Source organism: Hyperolius riggenbachi, chromosome 1, assembly GCF_040937935.1.
Source record: "Hyperolius riggenbachi isolate aHypRig1 chromosome 1, aHypRig1.pri, whole genome shotgun sequence".
Taxonomy (NCBI): Eukaryota; Metazoa; Chordata; class Amphibia; order Anura; family Hyperoliidae; genus Hyperolius; species Hyperolius riggenbachi.
The window spans coordinates 612,892,565-612,908,277 of NC_090646.1; the positions used below are offsets into that span (position 1 = coordinate 612,892,565).

At 47.2% G+C, this 15,713-nt stretch overlaps 1 pseudogene; it reads right to left on the reverse strand.

The window, feature by feature from the left end:
• Positions 1-15,713, reverse strand: part of LOC137542540 (baculoviral IAP repeat-containing protein 1b-like) — a 107,249-nt pseudogene that overhangs the window by 86,758 nt on the left and 4,778 nt on the right.

A 15,713-nucleotide genomic window follows, 5' to 3' on the forward strand; every position in this document is an offset into this window, starting at 1 on the left:
ACCCCAGCCTTATGTACTGGAGAAGCATGGGTTCCAAATATTATACTGGCAATAATATTTTTGATTTCTGGAGAAATACATAACTTCCTGGAAATTCAATGTGATTTAAACTCTCAGCTACCATCCACAATGGATGAGGGACAGTTGGCTTAACCTCTTTAGCAGTAACCCCAAGTCAGGCTTGGGTTGGAAATCCACAGCTCAGAGCGGTGACCCTGACTTGGGATAGCCGCCGCAAGGTTACTGCAGAGCACAGCGTGCAGCGGGCGTTTCAACTTACCTCCCGCGGGATCCAGACATCGGTAGTCATTCTCCTTCCTGTCTTCGGAGGCTCTGCATCCCCCTGGAGAGATTGCTGTCTGTCGTCATAAGGAGTGGGTGGTCCAGGAGGGAGTGCTAGCTGATTGGCTGCCATGTGTCTGCTGACTGTGAGGTAAGGGGTCAAAGTTAACTCAATGATGATGTATAGGGGGTGGGTCGAACACGCCAAATGCTCGCTGTTCACCGCAAGTGCGAACAGTGGAAGTTTGCAGAATACTGTTCGCCGGCAAACAGTTTGGGCCATCTCTAGTGAGGATGACACAATAAAAAACATGTAATGATAGAAAACATGATTGCTTGGTACTACCACATGAATGACAAGTGTTTATTTGACCCAATCCCCATGTAGATCATTACACAATAAGAGTGAAGTGTAGTAGGAAGTCACAAACCAAGTAGCCAGAGACTGGTCAGATCAACATTTGCGGGCACAAGGAGCCTGCCAACCGGTGCTTCTTCCGGGGCTACAGCGGCGCTTCTTCCAAGACTACAGCTTTGAAAGAAGTGTCGGTTGACGCTAAACGGCCCGTAACCACTGATCTGACCAGTGTCCGGCTACTTGGCATCTGACTTCCAATACTTCACTCTTACTGTAGAAGGATCTACATGGTTATTGGGTCAAATAAACACTTGTCTTTCATGTGGTAGTGCCAGGCAATCCTTTTTTCTACCATTACATACTTTTTATTGTTATTATTATTGTTGTATTGTTTGTTGTTGTTAGTATTATTTTATTGTTATTACAATATGTCTCCGGTGCATCTTCTTGGCCTAGAGCATGTGGCAGCACTTTGCAGTCACACCAAGCATCGCTATAGCATCCTACTACACATGCTGGACATTATAGTGCCGACCCCCTACCTTCTTTTACAATAAAAACTATAAGCATGCTACTCTGAGAATCAAGTTCAACCTGTATAGAAAAATCCTGCTTTGACAAGTCCAGAGGGCTCTGCATTGGCAAGTGGAGGCCATGCTTTAAATGATTCCAGGCGGACGTTCTCATCTTCGAAGATGTTCAAGTTTGTAACACCTGCAAAAACACAAAGATATAAGATTTACAATAATTAAATACCATATGTAAAAAACTATCTATCCCATGCAGCTTCAAAGAAGGCCTACATCATTTACAGTCATAAAAAAACAACACATTCAAAGATTCTGTGATGAATTGCTATTATTTTATTTGAAGTAATAATTCATATTCCAGTGTTATATTGACCTATAGAATTGATCAATACTCCACATGCAAAATAGTTTTTTCCCTGACTGTATGTTGCCACATCCATTCATATAGATGAGGGAGGAACAGGTGTATGGCTGTAACTCTGTGCTCATCTTTGCTGCTGTAAGATAATGTGTGTTTGTTAGAGATGTCGCGAACGGTTCGCCTGCGAACGGTTCCAGGCGAATTTTGGGGGTTCGCGTTCGCCTGCATCAGGTTAAACCGTAACGCTCCGTATAATATAAAAAAGCCGCCGACTTTAAGGGTTAATAGCAAAGCCCCCTTAAATGCTAAGAGCCTCACATTTGGAGAATATATTAAGGAGATCAGGAGGAATAAGAGGAAAAATTTTTTTTTCAAAAAGACCTTATAGTTTTTGAGAAAATCGATGTTAAAGTTTCAAAGGAAAAATGTAAACATTTAAAAACCCGCCGACTTTAACGGTTAATAGCAAAGCCTGCTTAAAGTTTAGGAACACCAAATTCCCAGGGTATATTAAGGGGATCAGTGGGAATAAGAGGAAAAAAATTTTTTTTCAAAAAGACCTTATAGTTTTTGAGAAAATCGATTTTTAAGTTTCAAGGGCGAAAATGTCTTTTAAATGCAGAAAATGTCAGGTTTTTTTGCACAGGTAACAATAGTGTATTATTTTCATAGATTCCCCCAAGTGGGAAGAGTTTTACTTACTTCGTTCTGAGTGTGGGAAATATAAAAAAAAAACGACGTGGGGTCCCCCCTCCCAGACCTCTTTAACCCCTTGTCCCCCATGCAGGCTGGGATAGCCAGGATGCAGAGCACCAGCCGCGTGGGGCTCCGCACCCTGACTATACCAGCCCGCATGGTCCATGGATTGGGGGGTCTCGGAAGGGGAGGGGCCCCTCCCCCTCCGAGCCCTTGTCCAATCCAAGGACAAGGGGCTCTTCTCCACCTCCGATGGGCGGTGGAGGTGGAGGCCGCGATTTCCTGGGGGGGGGGGGGGGTTCATGGTGGAATCTGGGAGTCCCCTTTAAAAAGGGGTCCCCCAGATGCCCACCCCCCCTCCCAGGAGAAATGAGTATAGAGGTACTTGTACCCCTTACCCATTTCCTTTAAGAGTTAAAAGTAAATAAACACACAAACACTTAGAAAAAGTATTTTAATTGAACAAAAAACATAACCACGAAAAAAGTCCTTTAATATTCTTAATTAACCATTAATACTTACCTGTCCCTTTAAATAAATGATCCCTCGAAATAGCCTCGGAAATGTTCTATCAGTTACAATGTAACAAAGTTATTACAATGTAACAACTTTGTTACATTGTAACTACGCCGCACCCGACGTCACTCGCCACCGCCGCATACGCGTCTGCGCTGCACAGACCCGACAGAGCTCTGAGCTATATAGCTCAGAGCTCTCTAAAGCATCTTTGTATTTTGGCTCCAAGGAGCCCCATTGGTCCTTAGCAGACCAATGGGGTTCCTTCAAATCAGAAGGAACCCCATTGGTCTGCTAAGGACCAATGGGGCTCCTTGGAGCCCAAATACAAAGATGCTTTAGAGAGCTCTGAGCTATATAGCTCAGAGCTCTGTCGGGTCCGTGCAGGACGCTAAGTCCCCGCAGCTCCCGCCGCCCTCCCCGCCTCTCCCACATGTCACCCACATGTGGGTGACATGTGGGTGACAGATGTGGGCGGGGAGGACAGCGGGAGCTGTGGGGACTTAGCGTCCTGCACGGACGCGTAAGTGTATGCTGCGGCGGCTGAGCGGCGAGTGACGTCGGGTGCGGCGTAGTTACAATGTAACAAAGTTGTTACATTGTAATAACTTTGTTACATTGTAACTGATAGAACATTTCCGAGGCTATTTCGAGGGATCATTTATTTAAAGGGACAGGTAAGTATTAATGGTTAATTAAGAATATTAAAGGACTTTTTTCGTGGTTATGTTTTTTGTTCAATTAAAATACTTTTTCTAAGTGTTTGTGTGTTTATTTACTTTTAACTCTTAAAGGAAATGGGTAAGGGGTACAAGTACCTCTATACTCATTTCTCCTGGGAGGGGGGGTGGGCATCTGGGGGACACCTTTTTAAAGGGGACTCCCAGATTCCACCATGAACCCCCCCCCCCCCAGGAAATCGCGGCCTCCACCTCCACCGCCCATCGGAGGTGGAGAAGAGCCCCTTGTCCTTGGATTGGACAAGGGCTCGGAGGGGGAGGGGAAAGCTTGGCTGCCCCTCCCCTTCCGAGACCCCCCAATCCATGGACCATGCGGGCTGGTATAGTCAGGGTGCGGAGCCCCACGCGGCCGGTGCTCCGCATTCTGGCTATCCCAGCCTGCATGGGGGACAAGGGGTTAAAGAGGTCTGGGAGGGGGGACCCCACGTCGTTTTTTTTTATATTTCCCACACTCAGAACGAAGTAAGTAAAACTCTTCCCACTTGGGGGAATCTATGAAAATAATACACTATTGTTACCTGTGCAAAAAAAACGGACATTTTCCGCATTTAAAAGACATTTTCGCCCTTGAAACTTAAAAATCGATTTTCTCAAAAACTATAAGGTCTTTTTGAAAAAATTTTTTTCCTCTTATTCCCACTGATCCCCTTAATATACCCTGGGAATTTGGTGTTCCTAAACTTTAAGCAGGCTTTGCTATTAACCGTTAAAGTCGGCGGGTTTTTAAATGTTTACATTTTTCCTTTGAAACTTTAACATCGATTTTCTCAAAAACTATAAGGTCTTTTTGAAAAAAAAAATTTTCCTCTTATTCCTTCTGATCTCCTTAATATATTCTCCAAATTTGAGGCTCTTAGCATTTAAGGGGGCTTTGCTATTAACCCTTAAAGTCGGCGGCTACCTAACATTGATCCATGCGTCAACTTTTCCGCTTCGGGAGCATGGCCATACGCATTAATTTCGTAATACCCGTTGCAATGCGAAAATTACGCGAAAATTACGCTTACGCGAAATTTCGCGAAATCCTTCTTCATTATGATTATGTACTTACGGCCATAAACGTAATTACACTAATTACGCGAAATTTCGCGAAATCGTAATTACGCCATTACGCTCATCTCTACCCTGCTGATCTATTTGGCTGCAGTAGTGTGAATCACACCAGAAACAAGCATGCAGCTAATCTTGTCAGATCTTACAAAAATGTCAAACACCAGATCTGCTGCATGCTTGTTCAGGGTCTAGGGCTAAAAGTATTGGAGGCAGAGGATCTGCAGGATAGCCAGGTAACTGGTATTGCTTAAAAGGAAATCAATATGGTAGCCTCCATATACCTTTTACTACAGTTCTCCTTTAAAGGGAACCTTAACTGAGAGTGATATGGATGTTTCCTGTAAACAATACCAGTTGCCTGGCAGTCCAGCTGATCTTTGTGACTGCAATAGTGGCTGAATCACACCCTGAAACAAGCATGCAGCTAATCCAGTCTGACTTCAGTCAGACCACCTGATCTGCATGCTTGTTCAGGGGCTGTGGCTAAAAGTATTAGAGACACAGGATCAGCAGGCGATTCAGGCAACTGGTATTATTTTAAAAGGAAAAATCCATATCCTTCTCCGTTTAGGTTCCCTTTAAGGATTTGTAGCATAAAAGCCAACTCACATTGGCTGGGATTTGAACCTGGGTCTCACTGTGTGGTGGCCAAGCACACTAACCACTGTACCAACTGAAGCTGGCCTAAAAATTACCATTTATGCTCAATACAAGAGAAAAAGTAGACAAGACAAATAACATTTATATCACACTTTTCTCCTGGCGGACTCAAAGCACCAGAGCTGCAGCCACTAGGGCATTCTCTATAGGCAGTAGCAGTGTTAGGAAGAGAGAGAGATATGAATCTACCTGGCTATCTGGGGTTCTCTTTGGACAACTGTTGAACACAAAAGACAAGGCCATGTCTGGCTAAATATCTGTAAGCAGTGGCTGCATGGTGTAATGGATAAGGGTGCTGCCTCTGACAAAGGAGACCAGAGTTCAAATCTCAGCTCTGTCTGTTCAGTAAGCCAGCACCTATTCAGTAGGAGACCTTAGGCAAGTCTTCCTAACACTGCTATCTTGTCTAATTTTTCTCTTGACAACTGTTGAACACAAAAGACAAGGCCATGTCTGGCTAAATATCTGTAAGCAGTGGCTGCATGGTGTAATGGATAAGGGTGGTGCCTCTAACAAAGGAGACCAGAGTTCAAATCTCAGCTCTGTCTGTTCAGTAAGCCAGCACCTATTCAGTAGGAGACCTTAGGCAAGTCTTCCTAACACTGCTATCTTGTCTAATTTTTCTCTTTATTTGATTAGCCGCACCCAGGCTATGCATATACATAGGTTAGGATTTAGTTAGTGTAAGGCCCCTCCCATGGAGGATTGACTTCTTCGCAGTGGGAGGGACGAGTACTTAATAGGTTGCATGCAAGCTGTTACAGGAAACTAACATCCTCCTCCAGTGGTAGACAGGTCATGTGTATGCTCGGTGTGTATTATATCCCACAAGTGGGGCTTGCACTCTTTTGCAGGTAGGCACTTGCCTGTTTTTAAGTAGCGCTGTTCATTTCCTTGCTACGTACTAATTTAATTTGTTTTTGGTCAGCTGCTCCCACTTAACAGCCATGCGTTTGGTGTATATGCAGAGCTTCTGTTTGGGTTCAAGGTGCGTTTGTAGTTTCTGGGGGGGCTCAGCGCACCTCTGATTGGAGGCCATTTGGAGGCGGCCTGGTGTTGCGCTGATCCACCTTTTGCGCAATTTTCAATTTTCGACTTTATTTGATTAGCCGCACCCAGGCTATGCATATACATAGGTTAGGATTTAGTTAGTGTTAGGCCCCTCCCATGGAGGATCGACTTCTTCGCAGTGGGAGGGACGAGTACTTAATAGGTTGCATGCAAGCTGTTACAGGAAACTAACATCCTCCTCCAGTGGTAGACAGGTCATGTGTATGCTCGGTGTGTATTATATCCCACAAGTGGGGCTTGCACTCTTTTGCAGGTAGGCACTTGCCTGTTTTTAAGTAGCGCTGTTCATTTCCTTGCTATGTACTAATTTTTCTCTTGACAACTGTTGAACACAAAAGACAAGGCCATGTTTGGCTAAATATCTGTAAGCAGTGGCTGCATGGTGTAATGGATAGAGATGTCGCGAACCTCCGATTTTCGGTTCGCGAACCTTCACGGAAGGTTCGGTTCGCATAAAAGTTCGTGAACCGCAATAGACTTCAATGGGGAGGCGAACTTTGAAAACTAGAAACATTTCTGCTGGCCAGAAAAGTGATGGAAAAGATGTTTCAAGGTGTCTAACACCTGAGATCTTTCAGTGACTACAAGAGGGGAGGGGGGGGGGAATACAAAAATACCTTATAGTTTGTGAGAAAATCTATTTTAAAGTAACTCCTTCTGACCGTGGGAAAATTAAGCGCCCACCGACTTTAGCAGTTAATAGTAAAGCCGCTTTAAAAGCTAGAAACCCCAAACTTGCAGAAAATGTTAAGAAGAACAGTGGGAATAAGAGGAAATTTTTTTTTTTCAAAAAGACCTTATAGTTTTTGAGAAAATCAATTTTAAAGTTTCAATGTAAATTCTCCTTCTGACCGTGGGAAAATATACCCCCGCCGACTTTAATGGTTAATTGCAAAACCCCTTTAAAAGCTAGCATCACCAAAATTACTGGGAATGTTAAGAAGAACAGTGGGAACAAGAGGAAAATTTTTTTTTTCAAAAAGACCTTATAGTTTTTGAGAAAATCGATTTTAAAGTAAAAAAAAAAAAGAGTCGATTCATAAAAAAGAACCGATTCATTAAAAAGATCCGGCTCATTCATGAGCCGTTAGTATAGCAGAGAATGCGTCCTCGGAAGGACGTGAAGCTGCTGGCTCCCGCTGCTGTCTCTTCCCACCTGCCTGCACCTGTCAACCCCCACCTTGGCTGGCACCCAGCGCACCCATGGGTGCACTGGGTGCCAGCCTAGGTGGGGGTTCACAGGTGTAGGCAGGCAGGTGGGGAGAGACAGCGGGAGCTAGCAGCTATGCGTCCAAAAGGACTTTTGGACGCATTCTCTGCTATGTGGGTGGGGGGCTTCGGAGATCTTCAATCAACTTAATAGAAGATCACAACATAAGAGGATACAGTTCGTTGGATCATTTACTGAGGATATTGCCGTGGGAATTTTTTTTTAAAGGTACAGGTAAGTATTTCTGGTTAATTAAGAAAATTAAAGGACTTTTTTCGTGGTTGTGTTTTTATTTCATTTAACCCTTTGTGGAAATGGGTAGGGGTACTTTGTACCTCTATACTCATTTCTCCTGGGAGGGGGTGGGCATCTGGGGTCCCCTTCTTAAAGGGGACTCCCAGATGCCACCATGAACCCCCCCCCAGGGAGTCGTCGTCCCCACCTCCTCCTGGGGCACCGGAGGTGGGGAAGAGCCCCTTGTCCATGGATTGGACAAGGGCTCTGGGGGAGGAAGGCTTGGCTGCCCCTCCCCCCCCCCGGAGCCCCCTATACCATGGACCATGCGGGCTGGTATAGCTCAGGGTGCGAAGCCCCAGTCGGCCGGGGCTCCGCATTCTGGCTATCCCAGCCTGCATGGGGGACAAGAGGGGTTACAGAGGCTCGGGAGGGGGGACCCCACGTCATTTTTTTTTTCAGATTTCCCACACTCAGCACATAAAAATAATAATAATAATAAAATTATATATATATATATATATATATATATATATATATATATATACACACACATACATATATACATATATATATATATATATATATATACACACACATATATATTTTTTTTAGGACTTACGAGGCCACAAGTATGAATAAAGTTAAATACCATTTCATAATCCAGATCCATGGAGGACGCCATCTGCGCCCCCCCCGTTCATTCCGCCATGGCACCCGCAGTAATACCGGCCCCGGTCGGGTCCCGACCCCTCCAAACGGGTCGGGTTCTCATTCCCCCCTCAATATGGCCGCCACAGATTGCCGCTGCTGCGCAGTCCGCATAGATGCGATTACGGCTGCACAGCTCTAGGTCCTCCTCCCGATGCGTCCGATGTATGCACGCATATTGATGACGCGGCAGGAGGAGGCCCTAGAGCTGCGCAGGTGTAATCGCGTCTTTGCGGACTGCGCAGCCGCGGCAATCTGTGGCGGCCATATTGAGGAGGGAATGAGAACCCGACCTGTTCGGAGGGGTCAGGAGTCGGGACCCGACCAGGGCCGGTATTACTGCGGGAGCCATGGGGGAAAGAACGGGAGGGCGCGGATGGCGTCCTCCATGGATCTGGATTATGAAAAGGTATTTGTGATGAAACGCGGAAAAGCCGCTGCCTCTCAAGGTGAGGCGGCTGTTTCCGCGTCCAGCAGGGCGCCACAACGCGGAAAAAACGCCGCATGCCGCATAGGAAGAGCGGCGGAATCCGCATTGGTAACGGCGGAATCCGCATTGGTAACGGTGGAATCCACATTAGAGGCGGCTCCCGCACTCAGTTCACTGGATACATTGCAAAACAGTACTGGTGTGGCTGGGACTGATAGTCCACCTAGATTCAGAGTGACACACACGCGCGCGCACAGAGGCAGAGCTTAAATAACAGCCAGAAGGGAGTGAGCTGACCAGGCGGGTCAGCTGACATTTTCCACTACTCTCATTGGTCCAGCAATTAGGGAGGTCCTGGAGAGGTCCCTGTGTATATATACTGCTGGCTGTTCACTTGCTCTTTGTCTGGCGTTGCAAACACATACGTGGGAGCACTCAGACCTGTAGTCAGATCCTTAAGTGTGCCGGGACCAGCTGGAGCTGTAATCCTACACTTAGCTAGATTCTGTTGATAGCTTAAAGTACTAGTTTGATTGTGATTATCTGTTATGACTCTTTGCCTGCCTGACTATCCTCCTGAACTCTGATCTTGTACCTTGCCATTCTGATACTCTGTTGCCGAACCCCGGCTCGTCCTTAGACTCTGCTTCTGCCTCCTGATCTTGTACCTCGATATTTCTGATACCCTGTTGCCGAACCCTGCCTGTACCTAGACTCCGCCTCTGCCTTCTGATTCTGTACTTTATCTGTCCGTGTGTTACAACCTGGCTTGTCCGACCTCGAGAACCGACCTTACTATTGGAGGCGGTTCCCCGTCCTGTTAGTGACACTACCTCCTGAGTGTCACTTTCAGACTAACCTTCCTACTGTCAGCCTGACTCCTCCCGCCTTGGAGAGTTCAGGTCTTCGGAAGGAAGCCGTGCAGTACTCCTCACTGCACTGAGGCCAGTCCTCTAGTGTTACTGTTACACCAAACACTACACTCTACTCAGGTGTACAGAGGTTAGCTGGTATAATGGATTATCGGTGATACTGCAGATCACTTATAATCTGGTATACATCTGTATTCCCGGTGATACTGCAGATCACCAGTAATCAGATCCTCTCTGTGCTTCACCGTTCGTTACAGAACGCCAGACCTAAAGACAGATGGACGCACGCGCTGACCCCCTGAATGTGCTTGCCACTTCGGTGGATAACATCCATCAAGCACTGGGCCAGCACAAAGCCTTAATTGATGCTCTAACAGGCTCTGTGCAAACCCTCCAGACGTCAGTTGATTCGGTGCGATCCCCTCCTAGTGATGACATACGTATGTCCGTACCTGATAAATTTTCCGGCCACAAATCTGACTTTCGAAATTTTAAGAGTAGAGTGTTGTCATATTTCGAGTTGAGACCCCGATCCTCGGGAACTGAGACCCAACGGGTCATTTTTATTAAGACTTTGTTGACTGGCGACTCCCAGTCCTGGGCATACAACCTGCCCTCCGCAGATACAGCTCTGACCTCAGTAGAGGAATTCTTTAAAGCCATGGCAGTAATATACGACGATCCAGATCTCGGTGCGAACTCTGAGCGGAAGCTCAAGCTTTTGCGGCAAGGCAAGGGATCGGTCGAAGATTACGCGGCAGAATTTCGTAGGTGGTCAGTTACGGCCAGGTTTGATACCTATGCTTTGTTAGATTATTTCTTGTCTGGGCTGTCGGATGAGGTCTCCGACCTAATGTTAAGCCAACCCGAGCCCAAAACAGTCGATGAGGCTATCTCATCGGCCATTCGAATCGACCGTAGGCTACGTTATCAAAGACAGACTAGGGGCAGTCATCGTGTCAGGGCAACATCTTATGCAGCTCCTCCCGTAGCACCCCTGGTAACTCCATCTCCTTCTGTCTCATCATCTCCAGTCGTGCCTCCACCTGAGCCGATGCAGATCGGTCGGTCTAAGCTGACCCAAGCGGAGAGAAGACGGAGAATGAATGAACAGTTATGTTTATACTGTGGTGAAGGGGGACATAGGGTACGAAACTGTCCCATTAAGCCGGATAAGAATAAGCCGGGAAACGCTATCGCCTAGGAGTTGTAAGGGGTGACACCCTAGGCGCCCAACTCACGCCCCTAAAAGAAAGACGGTTGCTTCTTCCCTGTAGAATTTCCTGGGAAGATAAAACCGAGGTCACGGAAGCCTTTATTGATTCAGGCTCCGCGGCAAATTTCATGGATTTCGAGTTCGCTAAGAAATTGGGGGTTCCGCTCACACCGGTGGATCCACCCGTGCAGGTTACGGCAGTGGATGATTCTCCTCTGCAGAGGAATCATTCCCTGACTCTAACACCAGAGGTCGGAGTTACCATAGGGGTATTACATTGGGAGACGTTACAGTTTTTTGTGTTACATATGGCCACCTCCACAATTATACTCGGCATGCCATGGCTACACCTACACTCCCCACACATTGATTGGGCCTCTGGTCAATTAATTTCCTGGTCAGATCATTGTTTTCAGCACTGTTTAGGGAGGGTGACTTTGGGCCAAACCAGGGTTCAGGTGGAGGGGATTCCTGAACAGTATATGGAATATGCTGATGTATTTTGCCCCAAGGCAGCGGATAAGTTACCTCCACATCGCCCTTTCGACTGTCCCATCGATCTCCGTTCAGGTTGTGTGCCCCCCCGGGGCCATTTGTACAATTTGTCGGGGCCCGAAAAATTGGCCATGCAAGATTACATTCGTGAGAATTTGGCCAAGGGTTTCATTCGCCCGTCCCGGTCGCCTGCTGGGGCAGGTTTCTTTTTCGTTAAAAAAAAGGACGGAGGCCTGCGGCCCTGCATTGATTACCGGGGACTTAATAAGATTACGGTGAAGAATCGCTATCCGCTGCCTCTGATAGACGATTTATTCACACAGATCACTGACGCTAAGATCTTTTTTAAGTTGGATTTGCGGGGCGCGTATAACCTGATACGCATAAGAAAGGGCGATGAGTGGAAAACGGCCTTTAATACTCCGGACGGGCATTACGAGTACTTGGTAATGCCCTGGCCGTTTTCCAGGAACTCATCAACGAGGTCTTCAGGGAGGTGTTGGGGAGATTTGTTCTAGTCTACCTAGATGATATACTTATTTTCTCCAACAACCTCTCTGAGCATAGGACCCATGTAAAATTTGTTTTGGATAAACTGAGGCAAAACTCGTTGTACGCTAAACTTGAAAAATGTATTTTTGAAGTAACATCAGTCGCCTTCCTGGGGTACATAATTTCCACCTCAGGCCTGTCTATGGACCCTGCCAAGGTCTCCGCTGTTCTGGAATGGCCTCAGCCAGTTGGGCTGAAGTCTCTTCAGCGGTTTCTCGGCTTTGCTAACTATTACAGGCGGTTCATAAAGGGGTACTCCACGGTCATTTCTCCACTTACCAGTCTCACTAAGAAAGGGGCAGATACTACTCACTGGTCTCCTGAGGCTCTACATGCTTTTTCCACCCTGAAGAATCTATTCTGTTCGGCACCCATCCTCAGACATGTGGATACTTCTTTCCCATTTATTGTTGAGGTAGATGCTTCAGAGGTCGGAGTGGGGGCTGTGCTGTCTCAGCGATCAGGCTTGCAGGGTAGAATGCACCCGTGTACTTACTTCTCTCGTAGATTCTCCCCGGCAGAGAGGAACTACGATATAGGCAACAGGGAGCTCCTGGCCATTAAGTTGGCTTTCGAGGAATGGCGACATTGGTTAGAGGGAGCAGAGCATACGATCACTGTTTACACTGATCACAAGAACTTGGAATACATCGAGGGGGCTAAGAGGTTGAGCCCCCGTCAGGCTCGATGGTCATTATTTTTCTCTAGGTTCAGCTTCATTATTACATACACTCCGGGTAGCAAAAATGTTAAAGCAGATGCTTTATCCAGGTACTTCGAGCCAGAGACAGCACAGCCCTCCGTTCCAGAGACCATTGTTCCCCAGAGGTTGGTGCTAGCAGCAACTGGAACTTGGGAAGATTTGAAGGAGACTTTGGTTCCCTTCCAACAAGACATCCCGGAAGGGAAGCCCGCAGGGGTTATGTTCATTCCCCTACCTTTTCGTCTCCGGGTTTTAGAGATGTTCCATGCGCACAAGAATGCTGGGCATCCTGGGGCATCTAGAACACAAGATCTGGTAGCCAGATGTGCCTGGTGGCCTTCCTTGGCAGCGGATTGCAAGGAATATGTTAGGGAGTGTGCGATATGTGCGAAAAGCAATCCCTCCCGGCTGGCACCTGTCGGTACCTTGCAGCCTTTGCCCACCCCGAGTGAGCCGTGGACCCACCTGTCCATGGATTTTGTGGGTGAGCTTCCCGGATCTGAAGGCATGTCAGTCATTTGGGTGGTGGGCGACCGCTCTAGCAAAATGGCCCACTTTGTGCCTTTAAAAGGACTCCCCTCGGCTCAGGAATTGGCCGAATTATTCATTGTTCACATTTTCCGTTTACACGGCATTCCAGAAAACATAGTTTCAGACAGGGGAGTCCAATTTGTTTCCAGATTTTGGAAAGCTTTTTGCCATCTAATGGGCATTAAGCTGTCATTCTCGTCAGGCTACCACCCACAGACAAATGGCCAGACTGAGAGGATAAATCAGTCCTTAGAACAATTTTTGAGATGTTATGTTGCGGAGGCACAAGACGACTGGGTCAGATTCTTGCCCTTCGCAGAATTTGCTCAAAATAATTTGAGAAATTCCTCCTCCGGATTTTCTCCTTTTCAGGTGGTGACGGGGAGATCGCCCAAATTCTCTCCCTTGCCAGTTTCCTCTTCTCCGTTTCCAACCCTGGAAACCTGGCACAGGGCATTTAAAGATATCTGGGGGATGGTGAAGAGTAATCTGGAAAGGGCATTCCAGAGTCAAAAGGGTCAGGCTGACAAAAGACGCTCATTGGAGTGGAAGTTCCAGCCAGGAGACTTGGTCTGGGTGTCCACTCGTCACTTGACCCTGAGACAGCCCTCGGATAAACTGGGCCCCAGGTTTGTGGGTCCATTTTCAGTAGCCAAGAAGATCAACAACGTTACTTACTCCGTTGATCTTCCCGCCAGCATGCGTGGGGTAAGGTCCTTCCACGTAACCCTGCTTAAGCCAGTAGTCCATGTGGGTCCCACTCCTCCTCCTCCCGTGGTGGTAGATGACCAACCTGAGTATGAGGTTGAAAAGATTTTAGATTCACGCTTTGTACAAAACTCGGTACAATATCTCGTACATTGGAAGGGGTACGGCATTGAGGAGAGACAATGGGTACCGGGGAGTCGCATGCATGCGGACGAATTAAGGAAGGAGTTTCATGCCTTACACCCCGAGAAACCCGGTAGGAGTTGTCCGGAGTCCACTCCTCGGGGGGGGGGGGGGGGGTACTGTGATGAAACGCGGAAAAGCCGCTGCCTCTCAAGGTGAGGCGGCTGTTTCCGCGTCCAGCAGGGCGTCACAACGCGGAAAAAACGCCGCATGCCGCATAGGCAGAGCGGTGGAATCCGCATTGGGAACGGCGGAATCCGCATTGGTAACGGCGGAATCCGCATTAGAGGCGGCTCCCGCACTCAGTTCACTGGATACATTGCAAAACAGTACTGGTGTGGCTGAGACTGATAGTCCACCTAGATTCATAGTGACACGCGCACGCGCACAGAGGCAGAGCTTAAATAACAGCCAGAAGGGAGTGAGCTGACCAGGCGGGTCAGCTGACATTTTCCACTACTCTCATTGGTCCAGCAATTAGGGAGGTCCTGGAGAGGTCCCTGTGTATATATACTGCTGGCTGTTCACTTGCTCTTTGTCTGGCGTTGCAAACACATACGTGGGAGCACTCAGACCTGTAGTCAGATCCTTAAGTGTGCCGGGACCAGCTGGAGCTGTAATCCTACACTTAGCTAGATTCTGTTGATAGCTTAAAGTACTAGTTTGATTGTGATTATCTGTTATGACTCTTTGCCTGCCTGACTATCCTCCTGAACTCTGATCTTGTACCTTGCCATTCTGATACTCTGTTGCCGAACCCCGGCTCGTCCTTAGACTCTGCTTCTGCCTCCTGATCTTGTACCTCGATATTTCTGATACCCTGTTGCCGAACCCTGCCTGTACCTAGACTCCGCCTCTGCCTTCTGATTCTGTACTTTATCTGTCCGTGTGTTACAACCTGGCTTGTCCGACCTCGAGAACCGACCTTACTATTGGAGGTGGTTCCCCTTCCTGTTAGTGACACTACCTCCTGAGTGTCACTTTCAGACTAACCTTCCTACTGTCAGCCTGACTCCTCCCGCCTTGGAGAGTTCAGGTCTTCGGAAGGAAGCCGTGCAGTACTCCTCACTGCACTGAGGCCAGTCCTCTAGTGTTACTGTTACACCAAACACTACACTCTACTCAGGTGTACAGAGGTTAGCTGGTATAATGGATTATCGGTGATACTGCAGATCACTTATAATCTGGTATACATCTGTATTCCCAGTGATACTGCAGATCACCGGTAATCAGATCCTCTCTGTGCTTCACCGTTCGTTACAGTATTAAACTTTTTTCACATTTGTGGCCTAGGAAGTCCGTTAAATATTGTTTCCTGCTATCTTTATAACATATCCTGCAAATTTGGTGTTGCTAGGATGTAAGGGGCCTTTGCTATTAACTGCTAAAGTCGGTGCATGATGATAACCAACCAGAATTATAGGGGTGCAAAAGTGCTCAATTCTGCCATAGGCTTCCATTAGGCTCCCTATTTCACTTTCCAAAATCTCACATCTTTTCAAAGGGCAATTGCTCAGCAGTGGCAAATTTTCTAGCATTGTAGGAACTGTTAGGGGGATCATAACTGGTGAGTTGCGGGCCCCTAGGCCGAAGAGGTCATA